Here is an 18,685-nt window from a genome sequence, read left to right as displayed (position 1 = left end):
CTGGATGAGAGTGTCTTAGGAAAGAAGAGTGGCTTGTCTGCAAACAGGTATCTTCATCAAAGAACAAAATTGTCTCTCAAGTCCCCTAGCAGACTTCCCACCAGGTCTCAATGGCCAGCTCAAGTAATTTTAAAACATCCCTTTACATTCAGAATTCTAACATTTAAATAGTTATTTTCAAAGTTTATTCTTAATGTCAAAGTTAAATTTTTAAACAGAAAAGGAAAACACTAGTGTCTCCATTGACAATTAAAGTCACTGTGGTTAACTCCTTATTTTAGATCCTGGCAGAAATCATAAGTAATTAAGGCAATTTTCACCAAAATTATCTCGGGAAAGTTGATGTACTTCAAGTGTTTAAGAATCAACTTTCATTCAGATCAGTTCCCTATTTTCTGACAATTTAATATATTTTTCCACAGATTTGGAACTTTAACCTTGACGAGAAGTATAAATACTATGATTATCTCAATGTCAATATTATGTTTAAAAATAATCTAGCCTGAGGTAAAAGAATCTTACATAGAAAAGTCATGCATCTGTGACTAGGATCATTTACATTTTGCTTGCATTAACTCTGTTTTGACATGCTTACTATCCAGCCAGGGAAAGCCCGAGGATGTGGTTTTTACAGACAACTTCCTACCAGTTCCAACCTCATTTTATACTGCAAATATGAGGAGATGAGTTTCTCCAAATGAGATTTACATGTGTAAGTGCAGACCATAGATTCTGACAGCTTATAAGAAAATAATATCTTACCTGCTCCAGAATCCACTCGTATCTACAAAGTATAAAACTTTCTAAGGTAATCATGATTATATTACTAAAGAATGGTTATTTTTCTTTTTTTTTTTTCATTTTGAGACACAGTGTCACTCTGTTGCCCTGGGTAGAGTGCCGTGACATCACCGCTCACAGAAACCTCAAACTCTTGGGCTCAAAAGATCTTCTTTCCTCAGCCTCCCAAGTAGCTGGGACTATAAGCGTCTGCCACAAAGCCAGGCTATTTTTAGAAATAGGGTCTCACACTTGCTCAGTCTGGTCTCAAACTCAACTCAAGCAATCTACCAACCTTGGGCTCCCAGAGTGCTAGGATTACGGCGTGAGCCATGGCACCCGGCCTAGAATTTTTAAAAAACTACTATTAATAAAATTCTATGCTGGGTGGCGCCTGTGGCTCAGTCGGTAAGGCGCCGGCCCCATATACCGAGGGTGGCGGGTTCAAACCCAGCCCCTGCTGAACTGCAACCAAAAAATAGCCGGGCGTTGTGGCGGGCGCCTGTAGTCTCAGCTACTCGGGAGGCTTAGGCAAGAGAATCGCTTAAGCCCAGGAGTTGGAGGTTGCTGGGAGCTGTGTGCTGCCACGGCAGTCTACCAAGGGCTACATAGACTGTGCCTCAAAAAAAAAAAAAAGAAAAATGCTTCTAGCAAAGTTACACTCAGCTGTTCAACCCAAACCCAAAGGCCAGACCTCCCCTCCGGAGCTAGTGTCTGCCCGCACTGCGCATGGACGGGCGGGACTGAGTCCCGGAAGGGGCGGGTCTAGCCCCGGAGGTCCAACAGCTACTCGCGGACAGCGCGCCTCGTTTTCCGCGCGGCAGCCGAGAGAGGACGGTTCGGAAATAACTGCTAGCTATGCGGGTGGGCGGGAAGAACTGCTACCTATGCGCATGGGAAAGCGGCTGAGCCTTCCAGTCGGTAGCTGGGCTCTTGGAGGTAAGAGCCATTGCGGTCTTTCTTCCTCCTCTCCTACGGGCCGGGCTCTCGCTTCGTGGGTACCGAGCGCGGCGCCGCCTTGCTCCGGCCCAGCCGCAGCCGGCGCCTCAGGTTTGGCCCAGGAGGTGACGCTCCCCTCGCCGTCAGGGGCCACGAGCCCTCCGGCCACCTGAGCCGGCGTTTGTGAGCAACCACCTGGAAGTCTTAGCGCAGCCTACTCCGTCAGCGCTGATTTTGACTGTGAGCCCAGAAGTTAGTATAAAGGGCCTTGCATGACTCGGGAACCAAAGGTGCCTGGAAGGAACGGCCAGATAACTTCCTGTTCTGCTTTGCCGGGTCCCTTTTGTACCCCTGCAAATCTGAGCGTGCGGCATTGGCTTGTTCAGGTTTCCTTTAAATGGGCGGCTTATTTATCATTTATAAGGGAGCAGTTTATACACGGGGGAGGTGATTATCTCCTAGGTAATAAGACGACCCATCCCTAACATTACTTTGTGGTTTTGAAATTTTCTTTTTTTTTTTTTTTTTTGTAGAGACAGAGTCTCACTGTACCGCCCTCGGGTAGTGCCCTGGCGTCACACGGCTCATAGCAACCTCTAACTCTTGGGCTTACGCGATTCTCTTGCCTCAGCCTCCCGAACAGCTGGAACTACAGGGAAATTTTCTTTTCTTTTTTCTTTTTTTTTTTTTTTTTTGGCCGGGGCTGGGTTTGAACCCACCACCTCCGGCATATGGGACAAGCGCCCTACTCCTTGAGCCACAGGCGCCACCCGGAAATTTTCTTTTCTTTCTTTCTTTCTTATTTTTAATTGTTGGGGATTCATTGAGGGTACAATAAGCCAGGTTACACTGATTGCACTTGTTAGGTAAAGTCCCTCTTGAAATCGTGGGAAATTTTATTTTCTTTCTTACTTTTTTTTTTTATTGTTGGGGATTCATTGAGGGTACAGTAAGCCAGGTTACACTGATTGCAATTGTTAGGTAAAGTCCCTCTTGCAATGGTGGGAAATTTTATTTTCTAAACGAAGTTTACTGTGGGTCTATGCTGGTCTCTAGCCGTAAGTGGAGCGAGTCGCGTTTTCCTGTAAATTTCCTTGTAAATAAGTTCTGAGAAAAGACATTGAAATTGGAGAACAGCCCGTGCAGTTCTGCAAGGCCCTTAGGCTGTAAATGCCTACCCTTGTGCCTGTGCTTGAATTCACAGGGAGATGGTTGTTTCCGGATGTACATCAGTCAACTGCGGGGAGACTGGAAAACATGCTGGCAATTCAAAAACGTTTAAAAATGGTAAGGCATCTGTGAGACGTGGTATATTCCTGGGTTTTTTTTTTTTCTTCCCGATTTGAAATACATTGTTTCATTTGAAGTAATTTTAAGAGTTAGCTGTCAACAGGATGAATGTAATGGTTCTATAATCCGTGGATTCCTTAATTTTAAGCCCTATGTGGTTTGAATTGTTGCTAAGTGCTGGGATTTCTAGAAATTTACAAGCTAAGTGTTTGTTTGATAAAAATAGAGGTAGTGCATGAAAGTCTGAAACATAAATACAAAAGAACTCAAGGACCCATTTAAAAGCGGTAATATTGCCAATGCTGTGTTACCTCCCACCCCCATTCCCCTGCCCCCCATCTAGTAGTACCTATCTCTAGTTTTGTGTCCATCAGTTTCTTGATCCTGTGGCTGGGAGGTGAGATGAATAGTTTATTATTCATATGTATCTTTAAACATAGGCATTATAAGAATGAGTATGCATGTAGTTGTCTGTAGTTCCTGTGAATCATAATACTAAACTGAAATTTTCCAAATTAGAATTATTCACAAGCAGTAATTTTATTCCTCATACTCAAGTGAAATATTTCAGCATTTCAAGACATGAAAATAATGATAGTTTAGCAGGGTCCAAACTTGTATGTCTTCATAAATCACATCAATAATTGTCTAGCTCAATGATTTATACTCCTGAGGTGCTGTGTGACATTTGTGTGGCCCTGGCCATCTCCTTTGCCCTGTTTGTGTACATTCAGTTAACTTAAACTTAATTCTGTAGGAATGTGTCTGGTAATGCTGACAGTGTAAGGCATCCCTTCTCTAAAACTACTAGATTTGCCATTGTACTGTTTTCAGGTGAAAATCTTCACACTAGTTTCTGTACATCTAGCATGTAACCTGACTTAGTGCATTCTAGTCAAGCTCTAGGACAGAAAAGCAATGGTTGTCTACTCATTAGGACCATTGTGTCTTAAAATCAATACTGTGATGATGAAGGATATAAAATGTTTCCATCATTTATGTAATTTTTAGGTACTAACCAATCAAAAGATTTAAAACACTCAAGTCATTAACAGATGTTTTTAAATTTTGCGTTTGTCAGTTAATACTATCAGAAGTAATGAAACAGGAATTGTGTTCTTTTATTCCATTAGAAATGTATTGAACAAGAGATACTGGTACTTTTATTAAAAAGTGGGTTGGAGTCCCAAAAGGTAGGTTGGGTTCCTTACAGGAATGACATTTTGTTGTTGTTGAGACAGGGTCCCACCCTATGCCCCTGAGCAGAGTGCAGTGGGCGTGGTAGCTCACCACAGCCTCAGACTCAGGCTGCAGGCACCCCTCTGCCTCAGCCTCTGGATGCCGCTGGGATTACTTGTGCTCAAGGCAGCACCCGGCTGGGTTTTTCCATTTTTTTTCATGAATCGGGGTCTCACTGTCGCTCAGGCAAGTCTCTAACTCCTGAGCTCAAGCAATTGATTCTCCCTCCTCAGCCTCCCACAGTGCTGGGATTACAGGCATGAGCCACTGCGCCCGGCAGGAATGAAATTTTTATTAGACTATTCCTTCATATAACATGCCAAACAAATGCAATTACAAATGGGAATTGACAGTGAAAATTTAATTTTTAGGTCTGACAAATCCTATGAATTTTGAAGGTGTGTGAAGGTCATTGTGACAGATGTTTTCCAAAAGCTTAACAGAAAATGGCAATGAAAAAGTAGAACCGCCACTGCATATATTGAGGTACAAAAAGTGTTAAATGACATCTTTTTGGGAATCGTGGTGCTATTGTTACTAACAAGCAATACACAAAATGTTTGATGTGTTATTGACATTGATAATGGTGGCATAATGATGACTTAAATTTTTGCCGTTTACCCAGCTGAGGATATCTTTGAAGAAATAATTCTTAGACTGAGATGCCAGTAAACTATATTGGTTTATGTTAATGTTATGTAGTACAATTTTTTACTAAGAGGCTAAATGTTCTTTCTCCTTAGCACATAGGTAGCTGCAGATGGATGTCCTTTAGCTGCAGTTTTTTGAAATACTCCTTTGTTGCCTCAGGTAAGTAATTGTAACTAGGAAAGCGACCACATCTGTTGACAGTTAAAAGTGTCTGATAAATCCAAGGGATTGGGTCCAATAGCTGTTGCAGTTGCCTTTGCATGTCAGGATATGGTTTCCTTTTCTCAGCATTGAATTTTTTTTTTTTTTTTTTAGACAGTCTCAAACTGTCTCCCTGGGTAGAGTGCCCTGGCACCACAGCTCACAGCAACCTCAAATTCTTGGGCTTCAGCAATTCAATTCTCTTGCCTCAGCCTCCCAAATAGCTGGGACTACAGACGCCCACCACACCACCCAGCTATTTTTTGGTTGTAGTTGTTGTTTGGGAAATATGGGCTGGATTTGAACCTACCAGTCTTGGTGTATGTGGCTGGCGCGCTAAGTACTGAGCTACAGGCACCGAACCTCAGCAAAAAGCCACTGTTTGAGGTTATGTGGTTAACTTTATCTTTGATTATGAAATGATTTTCACTGTTCTGATTTTTTAGAGGTGTGCCATGCAACATTATGGAAGAAAGAACGAAGACTGCAAGAAAACAGATGAACAGAAGCAAATGATGAAAATGAATATTTTACTTGGTTTTACTAACTTCATTATAAATGATATAGAAAATAAATGTGAGTAATTATTTTAATTGCTGGGCACTAAAGTCTCTTTTCTTTTAAAATAGCTGTATTCTTTTTTTTTTTTGAGACAGAGCCTCAAGCTGTCACCCTGGATAGAGTGCCATGGCATCACACAGCTCACAGCAACCTCCAACTCTTGGGCTCAAGAGAGGCTCCTGCCTCCGCCTCCCAAGGAGCTGGGACTACAGGCGCCCGCCACAACGCCCGGATATTTTTTGGTTGCAGCTGTCGTTGTTTGGCGGGCCAGGGCTGGATTGGAAGCCACCAGCTCAGGCGTACGTGGCTGGCGCCTTAACTGCTTGAGCCACAGGCGCCGAGCCAAAATAGCTGTATTCTTAATAGTCACTACTAATCAGACCTGTTTTTAGCATACTTTAACAATGTAATTGGCTCATTTGTGGGTGGTGATCTCAATGAGATAAAGCATGGTGAGATATTTCCTGTACTCCCTCCCCACTTTCCCTTTGTAGCTTTTGGTAATTTCTGGAGAGGCCCTAATCGCTGCATGTGTCATATCTGGCTTCCCCTTTGTAATTCTCTATTGTACCTGAAAAACCGGTAGGACTCTTGAATGCTTGAATGCAATCAAATTGTCCCTTATGTAAAAGCTATCACCTTTCTGTGATTATAGATTTTATTTAAGATTTAAATTTTAAGGGCCCGGGCACTGTGGATCACCCCTGTTGTATTCCTACCATTTTGGGAGGTGAGGCGGGTGGATTGCCTGAGCTCTCAGGTTTGAGACCAGTCTGACCCAGAGTGAGACATTTCTGGCCACATGCACCAAGGCTGGCGGGTTTGAACCCAGCCAGGGCCAGCTAACCAACAATGGTAACTGCAAAAAAAAAAAAAAAAAAATTGGGTGTTGTGGTAGTCGCTTATACTCCCAGCTATGTGGGAGGCTGAGGCAGGAGAATTGCTTAAGCCCAAGAGTTTGAAGTTGCTGTGACAGCACAGCGCACTACTGAGGGCGACATAGTGAGATTGTCTCAAAAAATAAAGGTGGTGTAGTGGGTGCCTGTAGTTCCAGCTACTTGGGAGGCTGAGGCAAGAGGATCATTGGAACCTAAAAGCTTGAGGTTGCTGTGAATTATGAGGCCATAACAGTGTACCAAGTGCAACAGTGAGCCTATCTTAATTAAAATTTTTTTTTTTTTATTTTATTCAGTTTGACTTCATCTTTGAACACAGTAATCCTAATCTTAGTACAAGTAATAATTGTGTTATGTTAGGAGAAACTGGGCCGGCAGGTCTGTCTAGGATTAAAAGAATGGAATTTGAAAACTAGATTTCTCGCTAGGTGAAGATAAAGACAGGGAAGTGTTCTGCCTTCATCCCATAGAGAACCGTAAAAGAGTTGTACACGAGAAGCACAAGATAAGCATCTTGCTAACTGGTAGCATAAAATTGTAATATGTAAACGTTAAAAACTGGCTTTTCCTTCTAACATTGTCCCTGGCACTAGTAGATGTTCAGTGATAGTGATCTAGATCTCAGAGAGTTGGTGAGTAGTCCTGCTGTTTGGTTAAGAAACTGAAGTGCCAATTTTGAAAGATATGATGCATGATAGCATCTTGGTTAATAAAGTGACAGTTCGGTGATACTTTGCTTTTCTGTGAATGGATGTGATCTTTCGATAAGGCTTTGAAGAATGAGAACTAAAGATTTAAGAATTTTTTACAAGATACGTTTTCTCATGATGTTTCTGCCTTTTCAGAGCAGAAAAACTTTCCTTCGAAAATGAGGACTGGGGGTGGTGCCTGTGTCTCAGTGAGTGGGGCACCAGCCCCATATATCGAGGGTGGCGGGTTTGAACCCAACCCTGGCCAAACTGCAACAACAACAACAGATTAGCCAGGTGTGGTGGGCTCCTGTAGTCCCAGCTACTCGGGAGGCTGAGGCAAGAGAATCACCTAAGCCCAGGAGTTGGAGGTTGCTGTGAGCTGTGACACTGTGGCACTCTACTGAGGGCAATATAGTGAGACTGTCTCTAAAAATACAAAAATGAAGACTGGGCTTCCAAATTGATTTCTTTGCCTTATGGAACCTTTCTTGTAACTAGTGAGGGCTAAGTAGCCAATTTATAAATTACAGTCTCCTTGATAACATGTAAATTTTCATTTAACCTGACACGTGCATAATATATGGGGAATTCCCAAGGCTTTTCCAGATTCTGTATTTAGGGCTTGTGAAACTATGTCATAGACATGTCAAAAAAAGCATGAAAAGACCTTAAATTTGAAGTTTAAGGTTAAGTAATTTCTTTTAAAGTTTTGATCTACCACCAGGAGTCATACAAAAGGTTATATATATTCTTTACTCACTAGTTTTGACAAGTTCACAAGTGTAAGGGAAAAAAAATAGTTTAACATTATTTGTAGATAAAGCATTATTGCCATCTTGTGACAAATATAGTGGACTACATAAAAGTTATTTTTCACCTTGTTCAGCTTATTTATATTTTTGTCTATTCACCATTGATATTCTGAGCTAACCAGAATTTGTTTTTTAAGTAGTATTCTCCTTGACAACTTTATCACTTATAAATTGTCCACACTGTTCTAAGTTTTAAAATTCTGCTGTTGGCTATAGAGGTTTGGATTAGTATTTATCGCATTAGGAATTAATTTTGAGGAGGCCATACTTAAATTTTTAAAAAATCACTCTCAAATACACTTTCTCCCCTGCTTAGGTAGGAATGAAGAAAAAATGATTTCCTCAAGTCACTTATTCATCACTAGAGAAGATACCTGTCCCTGGTCCATACGTGGCAATAAACTGTTTGAGCTGTCGTTGGCACTGAGTCAGGTAGATATCCCTTTCCTCTAAATACTCTTCATTATGCAATTCAAATGGAAATACTGCATTTGGAGCAACACAAAATACAGCGGCTCCTAAAGAAGGAAACAGAATGTAAGTGAGGAATACTTAAAATGCCAAATGTGAGGGCGGTGCCTGTGGCTCAAGGAGAAGGGTGCCGGTCCCATATGCCGGAGGTGGTGGGTTCAAACCCAGCCCCGGCCCAAAAAAAAAAAAAAAAAGCCAAATGTGAAATCACTCTTATCAAACAAAATAATGAAAATGTAAAAGTTAAGTTCTGACTCATTCAATAGAGCATGTCGATAATCATGTAAATCTGACACTTGTTCTTTTAAACTAAGGAAGCGGCTTTAGTTTGGTACCAACAGAAGAAGTATTTTGATGTCTACATTTGAAAGCTTGGAAATTGTAAAAAGCATTAGTTTTGAAGCTGAATAGTAATGTTTAGAGGTGAAAATAGTAGAAAAAGAAGGTATCGGAATATGGGTAAAAAGAATAAATGAATGATCAAGGATAAACCCATTGCAGTACGTTTCTCAGTTGTTAAAACCATTCATGGCAAGGTAAATATCTAAATTTATGGACTAGAATAGCCCCTCAAATAAACTGGCATATATCAAATGATTTTCAACAAGGGTAGTAAGATCATTCTATGGGGAGAAAAAAACAGGAGTTGGAACCTGTTCGTGGAAAAAACATGAAGTTGGACCCTTAGCTTACATCATAGCAAAAATCATCTCAAAATGGAGCATAGACCTAAATGCAAGAGTTCTAAGACTTTAAAATGTAAACATTAAAAGACTGTAAGTCTTAGAAGAAAACACAGGAGTAAAGTTGAATTATTTTGGATTTGACAGTGATTTCTTGAATATCACACCAAAAACAGGCACCAAAACAAAAAATAAATTGGACCACATCAAAATTAAAAACTGCATCAAAAGATACAATCACTGGTGAAAAGGCAACCCAGGAAATAGAAAGTTGCAAATCATATCTCTGATGAAAGACTCTGCAAGTCAGTAAGAGAACAACCTGATTTTTAAAATGGGGGTCATGCAGGGGATTAGAGTGGAGGGGGCGGGAAATAGGTAAGGATTAAAACATACATTTCTCAAAGAGGATAAACAGATGACCAATAGGCATATGAAAAAGATGTTCTACATCACTAATTAAGGAAATAATCAAAATCACAATGCTGGTCACTTAATTGTGGTCAAGGGTATAATAGAACAAGGGGACATTTCAATTCTAAACATTTATACACCTAACTTAAATGCTCAGATTTATGAAAGAGACCTTTTATGAAAGAATTGAAATTATACCTTGTATCTTTTAAGACCACAAGGTAATAAAGGTGGAACTCAACTTCAACAAAATTTTTCAGCCCCATACAGAGGCATGGAAGTTAAACAACCTTATGGTGAATGACAATTGGGTCAAGGAAGAGATAAAGGAGGAAATTGTTAACATAACACCAATGAAGCTACAAGTTACCAAAACCTGTGGGACACTGCAAAAGCAGTCTTAAGAGGGAAATTTATCATATTAGATGTCTATATCCAAAAAGCAGAAAGAGAGCACATCAATAACTTAATGAATCATCTCAAGGAAATGGAAAAGGATGAACAATCTAATCCCAAACCTAGTAGAAGAACAGAAATAACCAAAATTAAATTAGAAATAAATAAAATTGAAAACAAAAGAATCATTCAGAAAATTAATGAAACAAAAAGTTGGTTCTTTGAAAAAATAAAATAAACCTTTGGCCAGATTAACTAGAAACTAAAAAGAAAAATCTCTAATAACTTCAATCAGAAATGAAAAGGAGGAAATAACAGATATCACAGAGATATAAGATATTGTCTCTGACTACAAGAAACTATGCCAGAAATTTCACAATGTGGGCTGGGCACCCATAGCTCAGTGATTAGGGCACTGGCCACATGCTGCAGGGCTGGTGGGTTCAAACCTGGCTGGGACCTGCTAAAAAAAACAAAAAAAAATACCCAGGCATTGTGGCGGGTGCCTGTAGTCACAGCTACTAGAGAGGCTGAGACAAGAGAATCACTTGATCCCAAGAGTTTGAGGTTGCTGTAAGCTATGATGACACAGCACTCTACTGAAGGTGACAAAGTAAGACTCTGTCTCAAAAGAAAGAAGAGAGAGGGAGGGAGGGAGGCAGGAAGGAAGAGAGGAAAGGGAGGGAGAGAGGAAGGAAGGAAGAGAGAGAGGGAGGGAAGAAGGAAAGAAGAGAGTAGGGGGGAGGAAAGAAGGGAGAGAGGGGGAGAAAAGCACTGAGATCAAAGAAACAGTAAAAAAATCTTCCAACAAAAAGCCCTGGGCCAGATGGCTTCACACCAGAATTCCATCAAATCTTTAAAAAAAGCTCACACCTATAATGCAGAGACTATTCTAAAACATTTAGAACAGTGGTTCTTTTTTTTTTTTTTTGGAGAGACAGAGTTTCACTTTATGGCCCTCGGTAGAGTGCCGTGGTGTGGCGTCACACAGCTCACAGCAACCTCCAACTCCTGGGCCTAGGCGATTCTCCTGCCTCAGCCTCCCAAGTAGCTGGGACTACAGGCACCCACCACAATGCCCGGCTATTTTTTTGTTGCAGTTTGGCCGGGCCGGGTTTGAACCCGCCACCCTCGGTATATGGGGCCGGCGCCCTGCTCACTGAGCCACAGGCGCTGCCCAGAACAGTGGTTCTTAACCTTGCTAAAGCTGTGGCCCTTTAATATAATTCCTGTGGGTCCCACAGGTTGAGAACCGCTGATTTAGAATGAAGGTCCTTCCCCAAAACATTCTATGAAGCAAACATCACCCTGATACCAAAACCAGGAAAGGATCCAATTAAAAAGGAGCACTACAGACCAATTTCATGAATTTATATAGATTGAAAAATACTCAATAAAATCCTAGTCAATAGATTACAGCTACACATTAAAAAATTATACATCATGATCATGTGGGCTTCATCCCAGGGAAGGAAGGGTAATTTAACATATGCAAATCTATAAATGTAACTCACCATTTGAATAGAAGCAAAAACAAAGACCATAGGATCCTCTCAATAGATACAGAAAAAGCATTTGATAAAATTCAATATACTTTTCTAACAAGAACTCTTAAGAATATAGGCATAGTGCGTACATTTCTTAAACTGATTGAGCCATCTATGACAAACCCACAACTAATATCATCCTGAATGGAGCAAAACTGAAAGCTCTTCCACTTAGAACTGGAACTAGACAAGGATGTCTTCTATCACGACTATTATTCAACATTGTGCTGGAAGTTCTAGCCAATGCAATCAGGTAAGAGAAAACTATAAAGGGCACCCAAATGGGGGCAAAGGAGGTCAAACTCTTGCTCTTTGCCAATGATATGATCTCATACTTAGACAATCCCAGTGACTCAACCACAAGACTCCTGGAAGTGATCAAGAAATACAGTAACGGGTCAGGGTAGAAAATCAATGTCACAAATCAGTAGTCTTGGTTTACGGCAACAATAGCCAAGCTGAGAAGCTAATCAAGGACCAATTCCCTTCACAGAAGCTTCAAGGAAAATTAAATACCTAAGAATATACCTAAAAAAAGAGGTGAAGGACCTCTACAAAGAGAATTATGAAACCCTAAGAAAAGAAATAGCAGAAGACATTAACAAACGGAAGAACATACCATGCTCTTGGCTGGGAAGAATCATCATTATTAAAATGTCTATTCTTCCCAAAGCAATCTACAGATTGAATGCAATTCCCATTAAAATACCAACATCATACTTTGAAGAAGTGGAAAAAATAGTTCTTCATTTCATATGGAAGCAGAAAAAGAAAACATATAGCCAAGGCGATTTTTAGTAATACAAACAAAGTTGGAGGCATCAGTCCCCCAGACTTTAGGCTATATTACAAGTCCACAGTGATCAAAAAAGCATGATATTGCACAAAAATAGAGACATTTGGAACTGGATAGAAAACCAAGAGATGAAACCAGTCTCTTATAGCCATTTGATCTTTGTTAAACCAAATAGAAGCATACACTGGGGAAAAGAATCCCTCTTAATAAATGATGCTGGGAAAACTGGATAACCACATGTAAAAGACTGAAACTGGAGCCACATGCTTCACCACTTAAAAAAATTGATTCAAGATGGATAAAAGATTTAAATATAAGACATGGAATGATAAAAATCCTAGAAGAAAGTGTGGGGAAAACTCCTAAGGATGTCGGCCTGGGGAAAGATTTTATCAAGAAGATTTCCATAGCAATGGCGATAACAAAAATAAACAAATGGAACTTAATTAAATTGAAAAGCTTCTGCACAGCTAAGGAGATAACAAGCAAATCAAATAGACAACCTTCAGAATGGGAAAAGATTTGCATGTTACAAATCTTACAAAGGTTTAATAACTAGAATCTATAGAGAGCTCAAATTAATCAACAGAAAAAGAATGCCATCTCTCACTGGAAAAAAACATGAGCAGAACCTTCTCTGAAGAAGACAGATGAATGGTTAACAAAGGCATGAAAAAATGCCCATCATCAATAATCATCAGAGAAATGCGAAAGAAAGAAAATCAACCTGAGGTATCACCTAACCCCAGTGAGAATAGTCCACATCACAAAGTCCCAAAGTTGCAGATGCTGGTGTGGGCATGGAGAGAGGGGAACACTTTTACACTGTTGGTGAGTCTGCAAACTCATATCGCCTCTTTGGAAAGAAGTATGGAGAATCCTCAAAGAACTCAAATTAGACTTCTCATTTGACCCCACAATCCCATTCCTAGGTATCTACTCAGAAGAAAAAAATCATTTTATTATAAGGCTATTTCCACTGGATTGTTTATAACTCAATTTGCAATTGCCAAGATGTGGAAATGACCTAAATGTCCATCAACTCAGGAATGGATTAACAAACTGAGGTATAATGTATACTATGGAAAACTATTCAGCCATAAAATGATAGTGACTTTACATCTTTTGTATTAACCTGGATGGAGTTGAAACATAGTCTTTCTACTAAAGTATCACAATAATGCAAAAGCAAATATCCAATGTACTCAATGCTAATATGAAGCCAGTAGACCATCTAATTCACACCCACAGAGGAGAAAAAACTCAATTCAAGTTGAGGGAAGTGAGAATGAAGGAAGGGGGAGAGGAAAGGAGGGGGGCTTGGGATGCTCCCAATTAATGGGCACATTTGGGTGCAGGACACAAGTACGAGAGGGACTCTGCCTAACAAATTCAAATATGACCTAGTTGTTTGTATCGCCACATTAACCTGAAATAAAAATAAAATAAAGGTGATTGAATTTAAGCTGACAACAAAAATCAGAATGCAATACCACCCTCACACCCATACAATGGCTATTGTAAAAATAAAAAGGAAATAATAAGTGTTGACAAGGATGTAGAAAAATTGGAACCCTTATGTAATGTTGGGAATGTAAAATGGTACACACACTACGGAAAACAGTTTGGTTGTTCATCCACAACAGTAAACAATTTCCATGATCCAGTAATTTCACTTATAGGTATATACTCAAAAGATTTGGAAGCAAAATCTCAAAGGGATATGTGTATCTGCACATTCATGTTCATAGCAGTATTACAAGGTGTAAGCAACCAAAGTGTTCACTGATAAAGGAATAAACAACATATGGACAAAATGTGGTATATATGTATTATTATTAAGTAATAGTACTCACACAATATACGTGAACCTTGAGAACATTATGTTACATGAAATAACCCAGTCACAAAAGGACAAATATTACATGATTCCACTTATATGAGGTACCTAAGAATGGTCAAATTCCTAGAGACAGCAGAATGAGAGTTGCCAGAGGCTAGGTAGATGTGGAAATGGGGAGTTGGGGTTTAATGGATACAAAGTTTTAGTTTGGGAAGATAAAAAGCTTCTGGAAATGGATGGTGGTGATAGTTGCACAACAACATGAATAAACTTAACACCACTGAATCGTACACTTAAAAATGATTAACGAGGTTGATTTTATGTATATTTTACTACAATTTAAAAAACATTGACTTTTAGTATAGGAGTTCAGCTCTTATACTCCGTTTCATTCATTGATTCATTGAATAAGTAGGTAAATGGGGCAGTACCAAGAGTACCAAGCCATGCCTCCCTTGCTACCCTATACTCTGCTGCTTCCAGACCATTCTTTGCCCTGCTTCCTCCTTTCTCTCCTTTGATGTTCAGTGCCACCTTGCTTTAACAACCTTTTCCCCCTTCCATAGTCAACGCCTAGCTCTCAGCACTTGGTGCACAATTTTCCTTTCTTCCCCAATATCCAACATTCAGTGTTTTCCATGTGAACTGCCCATTTAACTTCTGACCTCCCTGGGTCCTACCTTTCCCCCTCTACCTTAGCCACACATTCCCACAATCACAGGAAACTGGTATCACCAGAAACTTACTTCAAAACCAAAAGTCACTCCCCTCAACTACCTCCTATGCTCCAGCTCAGTTGCTGTTCCAGGTCTTCCGCCTCAGAGATCTGTGATCTGCTTCCTCCCATTCATGCCCTTCCTCTGTCAGCTTAAGAGTCCTTCCCTTGCAAGCCCCACACTACCTTGCTCCTCTGCAACACTCTGCAGGAACCCAACCATTCATAATATGCTAGTACTAAGGCTGGTAGGCAAAATCACACAACTGGCATTTCTTCTTTTCATTTTAAATGAATCGATAGCTTCAAACAATCACTTCCACTGCCTGACGACCCTGCTGTGTTTCCCAAGGACACTTCCTAGCCCCCACAATGACTATTCTATTCCATTCTTCTTTCCTCAGACCTTTCATTTTCAGCTGGTCATACAATTTGAATATACCTTCCTTGAGGTATATGACCAAACCAACAAACCTACCTGGTTCTGTATCCACTTTCTTCTCTCCTATAAAATGAGGAAGTAACTAGTTTATGAGAGGCCAGTACTTTCACATGTGCCGGAAAACCATCCCTGCTCACCTTTTTAGGACTTTACTCCTGTATCTTCCCCTCTTCTACAGCATCATCAATTTACTCTCTACTGCACATAATAGGATTTAATGCCGTCTATCCTCATATAAAAATAAAATCCCTTCCTGGACCACTCATCCTTCTCTTCCTTTTTTTTTTTTTTTGTAGAGACAGAGTCTCACTGTAACACCCTCGGGTAGAGTGCCGTGGCGTCAGACAGCTCACAGCAACCTCTAACTCTTGGGCTTACGCGATTCTCTTGCCTCAGCCTCCCGAGCAGCTGGGACTACAGGAGCCCGCCACAACACCCGGCTATTCATCCTTCTCTTCCTAATGCACCATTTCTTTCCTCATCTCAAAATTGTCTATGTGTGCTGTCTCCATAACTTCACCTCCATTTCTGCAATAGCTCTAATCATGGTTACCTAAAACCTGTAGGTTACCAGATCAAATCTTATCCATCTCCCAGTAGCATAATAAACCCCCAACCATTTTGCTCCCTTTTGGAAGCACTCTCCTTCTTGGTTATGTAATACCACACTTCCTATATTCTAGTTGATGCTTCTCAGTCTTATTAGTTCTCCTCATTCCCATTTCTAAATACTGAAATCTTCAAGGGCAGTCCTGGAGTTCTGGAGTCCAAGGGAGACCAACCTTTTGACTTCTCTGGGCCACACTGGAAGAAGAAGAGCTGTCTTGGGCCACACACTAAATACACAAACACTAACAAAAGCTGATGAGCAAAAAAAAGTCCATGCATAATTTTGTGATGTTCACCATCACAAATAAGCAAAAAAGTCCTCACATAATAATTCTAATTATGCACTCTCTCATTCGGACAGTTGTAAAATCATAGAGCAGGTCCCAAATTTGCAATCACTAATATAGAAAATGTACATATCTAAGTAATAAAGTGTATTTGGCTGTGCTACGGGCACTGAGCCCTTCTTTTACTTTTATATTTAAAAATATTTTAAAACCCAAATACACTTTATTATTTAGCTATTATCATTATCAATTGCCTGGTCTACAATAACCGTTTTCTAACTAGTCTCCCTCTTTCTGCTCTTAACCCTCCTACTCCAAATGTGTTATTCTAAAAATACAATTTTAAACACTAGTGTTCTACTTAAAATCTTTCAATGACTTCTCATTATACTTAGAATAAAATCTCCGTTTTCTATCATGCTCTGTAAGGACTTGCAGGATCTGGCCCTACTTTCCTCTCCAGCCGGTTTTTATGCTGGTTTTTTGTTTTTGTTTTTTGACACCCTGGCTTTTCGTTTCTTGGAAGCATCTACATACGGAATTTCCCTCTACCCTGACTTATCATCCTTTAGGTGTCTGCTTAAATAAATATCACCTCCTTAGGAGGGCTCCCAAAACCCACTTGAAAGGAAGACCTTTCTATTCTTTGTCATAACATCCTATTGATGTTCTTCACAGCATCTGTCTTGATTTGCCTTAGATATGTATATGTATTCGTATATTTACCGTTGTCTGTCCTCTCACTAGGCTGTAAGCTCCACCCGGTTAGAGACTGATTGTGTTTTTTACCATTGTATATCTAATGCTCTCAGCACCTAGTTATCATTCAATAAATATTTGTTGACTGAAAAAATTATGGATATTTAATTCAAATAGTGATAATTAGGACATACAATATGGCAGAACCTCAGAGACATTGCACTTTTGGTTCTCGATCATGGCAATAAAGCAAAAATTGCAATAAAGTGAGTCACATAATTTTTTGTTTTCTCAGTGCACATAAAAGTTATATTTACACTACACTGTCATCTATTAAGAATGCTAAAAAAAAAAGTTAACAGTCACCTGAGCCTTCAGTAAGTCTTAATCTTTTGCTGGTGGAGGGTTTTGCCTCAATGTTGATGGCTGAGGACTGATCAAAGCAGGGGTCCCCAACCTTTTTGGCACCAGGGACTAGTTTCACAGAAAACAATTTTTCTATATACTGGGTGGAGGAATGGTTTTGGGTTGATTCAAGTGCATTCCATTTATTGTGCACTTTATTTCTATTACTATTACATTGTAATATATAATGAAAGAATTCCATAAGGCAAAATCCCAAAAATGGGAGCCCTGAGCTTGTTTTCCTGCAACTAGAAGGTCAGGTTCTGACTTAAATCCTGCCACTAGATACAGCTGTATAATTGAAGTACATCAACTCACTTGCCACTATAAAGCCTGCCACCAGATGCAGCTTAATTGTCACTGCCATTCACGGATAAGCTTTTGATATGAGTCTGCAAGCACTTGGGTTTATGTGCAGTCAAACCCTCTGCTAATGATAATCTGTATTTGCAGCCACTCCTGAGCACTTGCATCACTATGTCAGCTCTACCCCAGATCATCAGGCATTAGAGTCTCACAAGGAAAATCCAGCTTAGATCACTTGAATGTGATCTAAGTTTATAGTAGGGTTCATGCTCCTACAAGAATCTAATGGCACTGCTGATCTGACATGAGGCTGAGCTCAGGATGAGGAGCAGATATAAATACAGATGAAGCTTCACTCACCCACTGCTCACCTCCTGTGTGAGGCCTGATTCCTAACAGGCCATGAATGGGTAGCAGCCTGGAGGTTGAGGACTCCAAGGTCAGAGTAATGGCTGCTGAAGGTTGGGGTGGCTGTGGCAATTTCTTAAAATGAAACGATGAAGTTTGCCACATTGATTGACCCTTCCTTTCATAAAAGATTTCTCTGTAGCATGTGAGGCTGTTTGATAGCATTTTACCCACAGTAGAACTTCTTTCAAAGTTGTAGTCAATTTTCTCAAACCCTACCACTGCTTTATCTACCAAGTTTATATAATATTCCAAATCCTTTTGTTGTCATTTCCCCAAAGTCCACAGCATCTTCACCAGGAGTAGATTCCAAAGCAAACCACTTTCTTTGCTCATCCATAGGAGACAAGGCCTCAATTTGTTCAAGTTGTATCATGAGCTTGCTGCAATTCTGACCAATCTTCAGAATCCACTTTTAATTCTAGCTCTCTTGCTATTTCCACAAAATGTGTAGTTCCTTCCTCCACTGAAGTCTTGAAGCCTACAAAGTCATAGATAATGATTCCTTTGATGGATCCCAGCAAAGTAAATTGAAAACCTAGATGCCATTAAGAATATTCATGATTCGGCTTGGCATCTGTGGCTCAAGCGCGCCAGCCACCT

At 40.1% G+C, this 18,685-nt stretch overlaps 1 non-coding gene across 1 annotated transcript; it reads left to right on the top strand.

Annotated features, from left to right (window-relative positions):
- Positions 1-4,833: 4,833 nt before the first annotated feature.
- On the top strand, positions 4,834-4,918 carry LOC128564182 (small nucleolar RNA SNORD87). The gene has a single exon (XR_008374049.1). It is a non-coding gene; the product is annotated as a small nucleolar RNA SNORD87 (small nucleolar RNA).
- Positions 4,919-18,685: the final 13,767 nt, after the last annotated feature.

Source organism: Nycticebus coucang, chromosome 13 (genome assembly GCF_027406575.1).
Source record: "Nycticebus coucang isolate mNycCou1 chromosome 13, mNycCou1.pri, whole genome shotgun sequence".
NCBI classification, from domain to species: Eukaryota; Metazoa; Chordata; class Mammalia; order Primates; family Lorisidae; genus Nycticebus; species Nycticebus coucang.
This window is presented reverse-complemented; position numbering and strand designations above follow the sequence as displayed.